Genomic DNA, 10683 nt, shown 5'->3' with positions numbered 1-10683 from the left:
ATAAAAGGCCTCTGCAAGTTTTCATATCGTTAAAAGCGCTCTCTGACAAGAACACATTTGGATCTATTTTTTACTCAATCAAAGCAAAGATCTTTAGACCACTTCAGAGGTGAATATGTCTTTATTTATATTTTCAAGAAATTTTACACCTATGATAGTGAAATAATAATGGACAGCAGAAGTACCTTTAAAAGTGAAAAAATATATAATCTACCAGTTCAATTGAACAAATATAAAGGGGTTTTGTCAAAATATGTTTACACAATTTCACTTTTGTTATGTTATGTTCAGTTCATTATGCTATATTCAAAATGGATGAATTTAGTCATCAGTTTACAATGAGAGAGAGAATATATTTTCATTGGTATATCGTGGGCAGTTGGCTGAAATACTAAGAGGAACTAGAGAAAGATAGGTGGTGTAGGTAACCTTCCCTTCTGTAGATGAAACTGTTTTTCATGGTGTACATTTGCCCAATCGAAGAGCAATCTAAGGGAACTTAACATTAAATCATATAACGTTCTTATCCTCATAGCCATACACGTAAATTATGAAATCTCCATGTCCAAGTTGCACATTAATTAAATGATAAAAATTAAGTAATAAATCAATGTATTGCTTTTCATTCTTTAATACTTTAATACATGTGTTGAAAGACACATTTTGCATGGCTCACAAGGATAGGAGGCCTACAAGGCATATTCCATGTCAAAGCCTTTTTAACAACTTGTTAAATGTTTTGTTTATATGAACATATTTAATTTTGACTGAAATTTTGTAATTTTACATCAATATCTTTAATTGTCTAAATAAATTCTGTTTTTTATCCTTAGGGCTTGTGTCAAGATGATGTGGATGTGGGCAGAAAGTTGCATTCTTCTACCAGGTCAGCTTCGCCTTGACAGTTGTAGAGCACCAAGTAATAATAAAGTTTACATCATGTACCATGGCACATCAAAGCAGAATGCAGCTGCTATTATGAGGAAAGGCTTCAATCAGTCCAGTGGGGGTATGCTGGGACGTGGCGTCTACCTCAGCAGGGATCTGCAGAAGGCCAGCCGGTATCCTCTGGATCTGCCTGAGTCACAGAGAGTCGTCCTCAGAGTAAAGGTGAATGTAGGCAGGGTTAAAAGAATAGATTACCAAGGACACCCCCTGCAGACGACCTGGCATGACCATGGGTACAATACCGCCTGGTGCCCTCCGGGCTGTGGCATGGTCCAGAGTGGTATGGAGGAGGACTGCGTGTGGAATCCCAGTCGCATCACCATTATGGATGCCATTTACCCAACGATGGGATGTGTCCCCACGTGTGGAGGAGCAGGCTACTACTAGTTCACTGTTATACACAATTCTTTATGAATTTCAATTCTTCCAATATACAATAAGCAAGTCATTACTTTTAATAAACTTCTTTACATACACATATTCAATGAATGTAATTTGTGCTCAAGGCACACAGTAGCCTATGTCAGCAAATAATATTAATAGATAGGTGCACGGCTTTTCTTATACAATCATGTATTTCCGGTGAAGTGTTAACTGTGCTGTAATGGCATCCTCTGTTATATTCTGCTCCTTACATCTTCACTCTAACACTGAATATATTGTTTGCCCAATAATTACAAGTTTAATTTGCATAAATCCTTCTACATTGTAACATGCTGATTCCGTAGTCCGTGTAGACAGTTCAAACACACCTGGCTCCACCGGGAACAAACCAGTGCACAGAGAGAGCCTTTCATGCATGTATAGTCTATTGGTATTAGCCATAGACAGGTATTAGCCTTATTCACACGGCGACCATTGTGTAAACCAAATAAAGGCTAAGGGGTATGGGTCAGTGGCGATTCTAGACATTCGAGATTCGAGAGATTCGATTGGCCACCCCAGGTGCCACCCCCAAATCCTAGTCTACGATTGGCCATTAACATGGTCTAAGGCGGGACCTTTCTTGATGCACTTACAGCAGTTTGAAGTGTCAGACAATAGAAATGTAAGTGGCAAAGGCATTAACAGTAAAGCTTGTACTGGAAAACACATCCACAAAAGTAGAGGTTTTTACTACATTACCGCAATGGTTGCATTTCTCACATCTGTGATTCCCTTTCAGTTTACGTAGCCAATGTTTTTTCCTTTTCAACTGTAAGGTGACTCTTCACTAATTTATCTCTTAATGTGGGTGCTCGTCTAAAACAAAATGAGGGAGGATCACGGAATATCTCTTACAATCATTGATTATGTTTTTTTCCAGAAGGCTGGGTACTGAACCCAGCCTTTGGGAGTTTCAAAAATCTGTAAACTCTATTAATCCTAACATACGAATTATATTAGAATACAGCCAAAGAGAAATCTCATTTTTGGATTTATTAATTAGTAAAGAGGTAAATGAAGATTGGCACTCATCTCTCTTCAGAAAAAGCACAGATCGCAACACTGTCCTGAGAGCTGACAGCTTTCATTCACCACATCTGATAAATAACATTCCCTATGGACAGTTCCTTCGTCTCAAGAGGATCTGTGACACACAAGATGACTTTCACTCTAAATCTGTGGAAATGACTAAACGTTTTGAGGAAAGGGGGTACAAGACAGTGGTTGTTCAACAGGCCCAAAGGAGGGCCAACCAATGTAATAGGAGTGACCTACTCATTAAAAGACGGAAACCCAAGAGGAATCATCAAGTTTACTTTTCCACCAGATACAGCAAGGCAGCTTTGAAAATTAAAAACATAATAAAGAGCAATTGGGCCAGACCCCTCATTAAAAAAAGAGATATTCCGTGATCCTCCCTCATTTTGTTTTAGACGAGCACCCACATTAAGAGATAAATTAGTAAAAAGTCACCTTACAGTTGAAAAGAAAAAACATTGGCTACGTAAACTGAAAGGGAATCACAGATGTAAGAACTGCAATTATTGCGGTAATGTAGTAAAGACCGATACTTTTGTGGATGTGTTTTCCAGTACAAGCTTTACTGTTAATGCCTTTGCCAACTGTAACACTACCTTTTTTTTTTTTTTTTTTTTTTTTTTTTTTTTTTTTTTTTTTTTTTATTGGTGTTTACAACATAGAGGACAGACAAGTAAACAACGGTAATGAAAACAAACAAACAAACAAACAACATTAACCAAAATCATACACAAACAAAACAAATAAGCATACATATTTTAACTATATAACCCAGTCATGTTCATATTTAAGCTGTAAATTAACTCCATGACATGAACAGAAAAATAGCATAAAGAGTATGACACATTGTGGCAACAGATAGATTCTTATCGATAACTATCAGAATAAAAATAAATAATAAAAACAAAATTATTGATCTTTATCCCATTTTTTCGTGATAGCTAATTTTCTCCAATCATCTAATTGTGGTTTTCTTTTATTTTTTATCATGTTCTTAGTCATTAAATAATGGTGTTTTAGAAACATGATGAATGGTTCCAATGTAATACATTTTTCTTTTTTTAAAATAAATTTTTTTCCAAGGAGCACAATAATGTTTAACAGCATATTTTGTTCTTCCTGCAAACCCCAAATTATATTGATTGTTGTTATTGGTAAGTCAAGTCCTTGCTCAGACAGCCAAGCTGCCACCTTGTGCCAGAAAAGCATGACATCTGGACAATACCAAAACAAATGCATGGTGTCTTCCTCTTCTTCACCACAGTATCTACACATATTGTCTTCATTTATTCTCCAAATCTTTAACATTTTCTTTGTTGGTAGAATCTTGTAGAAAATTTTAACTTGAAAGGCCCATACATATGTTGAACAGGATGATTTGTACAGATTCTTAAAGACATCTAACCAAGGAAGTGGAGTATCAAAAATACTTTCCCAGTAGTCTTGAAAATAATATGGAGAAATTGCAGTATTTTTAAAAAATAAAAAGAAGCTGTACATGTCAAAATTTACTTTTTTATGCCCCAACCATTTATAATTGTTAATAGCCGGACGGCAGACACCTAGGTTTGCATTTGAATCAAGTAGTGCTATTTTCCAAGCTGAAGGGATTGCTGATAACAACTGGAAATACTGTAGTTTTGGACAAAAGTCTCCATATATTGACACAAAGGATTCATAACTAAGAAATTGTCCTTTACTATTCAATATGTCATTTACAAAAAGTACATTATTATCTAAAAATGACTGCCAATATACAGGTTTTTTGTCTATGCAGATATTAGAATTAAGCCACAATATCTGTTGTTTAATCTCTAATGTATTATTTGGCATAGAGAACTGAAAGCAAAACCACATAGACAAAGAGTTTCTGAAAAAAGGGGAAAGATTAGGAAAAATTTGGTTCAGGGTTACTTTTGATTCCTGGCCTAGCTGAAAAAATGGATATAACTTACCTACTGATGTGCCACATTGAGCTATGAATAATTTAGATGAAAACCAGTGTTGATTATTATATAATCGTTGAATCCAAGCACCTTTTAAGGCCATATCCAGTGTCGCAAGGTTCTTTAGTCCTAAACCTCCATTGTCACGTGTATTGTACACATATTTGCGTTTTATTTTATCAGTTTTACCATTCCAGATGAAATTAAAAATTACTTTTTCGTATGTTTTTATGAACATTGTATCAGGTGAAGGTAAGGCTTGCAATAAGTATGTAAATTGTGACAGTATTAATGAATTAATTACTGTTACCTTTCCAAATATTGAGAGATATTTACCTCTCCAGGCCTGAAGTATCTTATTCATTTTCTGAAATTTTAACTCAAAATTTATCTTTACAAGGAGCTTTTTATCTTCTGGTATATATATCCCTAAAAGATTAACAGGGCCTTCTGAACATTTTATAGGCACCTTACAGGAAATATAATTTGAATTTTTCAGCGATCCAATTCTAAGAATAGAGCATTTGTCGTAATTTGGTTTTAATCCCGAAAGTAAAGCAAAGGAATCCAGTTCTGCGATAAGAGAGTTTAATGACAGAACATCGGGTTTAATAAAAAATGAAGCATCATCGGCATAAAAGGAAGACTTTGATTCTAACCCATTTATTTCTAATCCTTTAATAGTTGTATTATTTCTTATTCTAATGGCCAGCATTTCAATTGAAAGAATAAATAGATATGCTGAAAGGGGGCAGCCTTGCCTCACTCCTTTGGATAGGGTAATTGTATCAGAAATGTGCCCATTGTTAATTATTTTACTACAAGGATTTTGATACAACACATGAGTCCATTTAATAAAGCTCTCACCAAAGTTATACACATTTAGACATTGATATATAAAATTCCAATTTATTGTATCAAATGCCTTCTCAAAGTCAGCTATGAAAATCAGGCCGGGCAAATTTTCTTTATCATAATAATCCATTATTTCAAGCAGGCGTCTGATGTTATCGCCTATAAAGCGTCCTTTTAAAAAACCAGTTTGATCAGGATGTATTAAGTCCTGAATGACTTTTTTTAGTCTAAGTGCTAAACATTTGGCCAAAATACGTGCATCACAACATAAGAGTGTAAGAGGTCTCCAGTTTTTTAATTTCACAGGGTCTTTTTCCTGGCCCTCTGCATCATGTTTCAAAAGTAATGAAATTAAACCTTCTTTCTGAGTATTTGATTGACAACCAATCTCAAAAGAATAGTTATAGCATGCCAGCAAAGGAACTTTAATTTCAGTAAAGAATATTTTGTATACCTCCACTGGTATTCCATCTAGACCTGGTGCTTTTCCATTTTGAAAGGAACAAATGGCATCATATAACTCTCCCTCAGTAATAAGACCTTCACATAATTTTTGTTGAGCATTAGTAAGTTCTGGGTGGGGATACATTTCCATATGCTCAGCCAGTGAAAGATGAGATAAATGATGTGCCTCTTCGTTGAAAATCCCATTATAATACTCCATCAATGTTTTCAGAATGCCATTAGTTGAAATAACATTTGTTCCATCATCTTTCAAAATTTTTGATATATTCTTTCTGGGATAATTTCTATTTTTAAGTTGCAGAAAATACTTATTACATTTTTCACCCTGTTCCATCCATTTAGCTTTACTTCTATATATAATTCCTTTGATTTTATTCTGATAGAATCTCTCTAATTCTTTTTCTTTATCGTCTAATATTTGGAGATCTTGTTCAATGCAATCAGATCTATTTGCATCCAAGCGATTTTTTATGTTTTGCACCTCATTTAACAAAATTCTTTCTCTATTACAGGTTTGTTTGTACTTCCATGAGGAGAACTTTATAGCATGGCCTCGGAAAGCACATTTGAATGTATCCCATACAATATGTGGATTTGCTGAGTCAGTGTTAAAAAGAAAAAAATCTGAGATAAATTGCTTTGTTTTAACAATGAAATTTACATCTTCTAACAATGATTGATTAAATTTCCAATAGCCTTTACCCCTGTCAGTGTCAGCAAACTTAAATTTTAATATAATAAGATGATGATCAGATCTAAATCTTTCCGCAATTATTACTTGAATAGCTTTTGCTATAAGAGAGAAAGAAATCAAGAAAAGGTCTATTCTACTTGCAGAAGCATTCCGCCGCCAAGTATATCTAATTAAATCTGGATTTTTTAATCTCCAAACATCAAAAAGATCCATTGCAGACATCATAGATGTAAGAGCATGTCTTTTCTGTCCATAACAGTCCCTGCCCTCTCCAGCCCTGTCTTTAGAAGGTTGGAGGGCAATATTATAGTCCCCAGCTTGAATGACAGGAATATCATAATTTCTAATCATATTATAAACAGTATCAAAAAAAGTTGGATCATTATCATTTGGAGCATAAATATTGACCAAACAGAAACGTTTACTTTCAATTTCAACATCTAAAATAATTATACGACCATCCATATCACGTTCTATTTTATGCACACAAGTTTCAAGATGCTCTCTAAACAATATCAATACTCCTTTTTGGTTTCTTGCTCCATGATTAAAGTAAATAGACCCCTTCCATTCTCGTCTCCATTTTTCTTCCACATCCTGAGTAGAATGACATTCTTGTAAACAAATTATATCCAAATCCTTTTTTTCAGCTAACCAAGTAAATATTTCACTTCTTTTCGTGTCATTAGCCAGTCCATTACAATTATAGCTGGCAATACACAGGGATTCAAGGCTCATAATGCTTTAAATCATTAATTAGCTTTCCTGCCAATAGAGTTTTATTATTCTTAGTGACCTTATTCTGAAAACGAAATGTTATGTATGCACAAACAAACAGAAAACAAAACAGAAAAAAAAAAAAAAAAAAAAATAATTAAAAGGAACATACCGTAAGATTGACATATTAAAAGACCACAGAGTAGGCCATGTCAGTCAGTGGCAACAATAACAAAACTTATCCCAGGGAGATCAATTCAAATTCATTTCGATTCACCTTAATTTAGGCTAAGTTATCATCATCATCATTCGGTTCCAATAAAAAGAGCCATGGTGTGATTGTTATGTCTTTGTATAATTCGCCGTCGATATAGAGTTTATCAGCAACAAGTCTTACCCTGCCCTTTTCTTTTTTGTCCTTTTTCTCTTCTTTAAATATGGGAAGTAGTGCTTTGCGTCTGTCCACAATCTCCACAGGGTACTGCTGGTTAATGCCAAAGTGTTTCCCCTTAAGCTTTGGCCCCAGCCCGAAGACCATCTCTCTGTACGTGTACTGCTCGAAGCAGGCGATGATGGCTCTTGGTTTGGCCTGCTCCTCCGCCTTCGCAGCATTCGAATAGGAACTTTTCTTGGGTCTTGCTGGTCCGAGTCTGTGCACTCTGGGGAAAGCAATCCGTTGAACAATCTCTTCCTTGATACCCAGCTCGTTGGTAAAAAAGGCTTTGAGCACATCTCTCACATTCTCATCCTTCTTCTCGGGGATACCGCTGAATATCAAGTTGTCTCGCATTGACCGCGCGGTCATCTCCAGCATTTTCTCCTTCAGCTTGAGGTTTTCCCTGGTAACATCTCTGACAGACCTCTGCACCTTCTTAACCTTTTCTTTCACAGACTGTAGATCATTGCGTGTCTGCTCCAGTGATATCCCATTTGCAATCACAGTCTCTTTTAATTCTTTGATATCGTCCGACATTGAGTCCAACTTGTCAAGTTTCTTTAATTTCTCATTTATATCGCTCAAGATTCCCTCCATATCAGGCGTAAGTGAAAAAGAATTATCCGGACTGCTGTCTAATTCCGAGTTAAGTCGTTTGTTTGGGGGCTCAGATCTTATTTTGTTTGAAACTCCGGGCGTCTTTGTTGCGTCAGACGCCATCAATCAAACAATCGGATCAAACAATCGGATCCAAAGTGTGCCACTGGAGCGTGACGCCAACTTAAATTTGGCCCATTCAAAATCAAAAAAGTTTCTTAATTGAATTCTACCTTCAATCCGCGAAAAAAATACTTATAACTCTCCCATATTTAATCAAGTTTGCCACCCGACATCACATGCTGCTCACTCACTCGCGCATGCTCACTGACCGATATATAATGTATATATGTAACACTACCTTTGTAGTCTATAGACTCGAGTGAGTGTGGCTGCTTCTACATCGGCAGGACGAAAAGAAGGCTGAAGGACAGAGTTGCAGAACATAAGAACGCCATAAGGACAAGAAATCCTGCTTAACCCATGGTGCTCCATTACCAGCAGGCAGGTCATCCCTCTGCTTCCTCCCTCAAAGTGATGGTGATCGAGGTTGTCCCCAAACCCGTGAGAGGTGGAGATCATCTAAGGACCCTTCTCCAAAGAGAAACTTTCTGGATCAGTAAACTTAAGGCAACCTCTTTCCCTGGCCCTAATGAGGAATGTGACTTTCCCCCCTTTTTATGAAGTATGGACATTTATTTGTGTGCTTTTATTACTTTCTCAACTGAAATTTATTTCTCTCTCTCTCTCTTTCTCACTAGTGATATGTCTCTTTGTTATTATTTTGCTAATTTTGGGAAGGCTCCACCCACTGAACACCTAAGGGTGTCCATTTTAAGCTTTGTTGTACTTCCTGTTTCTATGCCCTGATGGAGGCCAATATGGCTGCAACACGTAGGCCCATGTGCTTTTAACCAGTTCTTGCCATGATGAATTAAAGGCTTTTTATACTTTTTCAACTTCAGAGTGCCTCTGCAAATTCTTTTTTCTTTGGATTCTCACTTCACCCATCGCAGAAGAGCACCTGAGCAAGTAATTATCTGAAGTCTCCTGAGCGCCCTAAGCCCTTTTGTGTCTTATTAATAGTTTACCTTGGACACTCATTTAGGCTTACATGCATGGTTGAGTGTTTGTTTGTTCACTCTGTGAAGACACCCATTAGGTCCTCAATGCACTCACGGCAGTTAAATAGCTTACTGTCTTTTGAAAGAGAGTTGGCAGAAAGTCTGGAAAGACTGGCCCGCCGTCTTGCACAGTAGCCTCACATTGCACCCGTCAAAACGCAGCTTGCGCGCATTATGGACTCTCCTTTGGAGTCTGATCTGACTGTTTGCACAGCAAATTAAGAGTGAAAGTAAGTGCTGGTTACTCCTGTCCCTCACTGATCGAGGTTCTTGATGTCTGTCCAAAGGATATTTTCCCAAACATTAATAACTTACTTCGGCCAATCGGTTACACAGTCTTTGCTAATCAATAAACAAAACAGTTCACGTGTTGAATTGACTATATTAAACCCTACCCTGGAAATCCAGAGTTCTTGCGAGAGCACAATGGAATTGTCTCTGCGAGACACTCTGGCAAAGAGCAATGATGCACGTTACTTTTACCCCAACATTCCGGGGAACCCATAGACTGTATAATGTCATGGCTAATAATACCCTAGGCCTATATTATTTTTGCCACCTTTGTAACATTTTAGTTTTAGTTTACTGTGGTGTATGACTTTAAACAGCGAGTGTGCTTGGTGACGATCAGCTCCTCTAATGCAGGGTAGGACTACGTTTTGACAAGCATACAAATTCACCTTGTTCTTGCCCCATCTGAAATGACTTCTCTACTTTTGCTGCCTCCATCCTTTCTGTATTTGTTGTGTAAAAAACGTTGTATATTATGGCACTGAAGTCTTAAGTTAGTGAATTGGCTAACAGTTGGTAACCAAATAGCCTACACATTGCGCTACACGCTGCGTAGGCTACGTGCATTCCGTCTCCTGCTGATTTGCGTTCAGTAGCCAAGTGCGTAATATTGCAAAAGTTGAAAAAATAAATGTGTTTATTGTAGCCTACAGAAAATAAATAGCCTATCATACTGTCAGTTAATTGCCTACAGTGCAGTGAAGAGTTTGGAGAGTAAAGTTATAGGGCAACTTGAAGTTTTATGAAAATAATTTACGAACAAGAACATAAAGACCATGAAGCTTCTGTTTCTTGCAGCTGTTAAAACACCCGCTAGATAGTTTAAATACCCACCAACATACGTTTTTGCAGTAGCCTACAGATTATTTCTAAAAGTTATTTGTCTACTACTGGCTGATTTATCAAACGAGTGCTTTCTCGTTCGTCCTCCGCAAACTACAGGTGTTTCGGTAGAGAGCCATTGAATAAGCGATGCCAAGCGATTTCTGTAACACTTTTTGTGACATTCAGCAAGTATCTCCTCATTTAATGTAAGTTCCTTCGGACAATAGGCCTACGTTCTACTCTACGTGCAGTTGTCCTCCATCTCAGTTGCATCAGTTTTCTAATTTTGAAGGTTCTAAAACATTATTATGCTTCACTGAA

At 36.8% G+C, this 10683-nt stretch overlaps 1 long non-coding RNA gene across 1 annotated transcript; it reads left to right on the top strand.

The window, feature by feature from the left end:
- The first annotated feature begins 1018 nt into the window (after positions 1–1018).
- On the top strand, positions 1019–9086 carry LOC143121744 (uncharacterized). The gene is made up of 2 exons (XR_012986533.1): positions 1019–1110; positions 8492–9086. It is a non-coding gene; the product is annotated as an uncharacterized LOC143121744 (long non-coding RNA).
- Positions 9087–10683: the final 1597 nt, after the last annotated feature.

Source organism: Alosa pseudoharengus, unplaced genomic scaffold, assembly GCF_046254945.1.
Source record: "Alosa pseudoharengus isolate Yale_2024_CS ecotype anadromous, Long Island Sound unplaced genomic scaffold, YU_APseudo_1.1 YU_APseudo_1.1_scf_13, whole genome shotgun sequence".
In the NCBI taxonomy this organism is placed as follows: domain Eukaryota; kingdom Metazoa; phylum Chordata; class Actinopteri; order Clupeiformes; family Clupeidae; genus Alosa; species Alosa pseudoharengus.
Note: the sequence above shows the minus strand (reverse complement) of the source record. Positions and strands in the feature narration are given on the sequence as shown.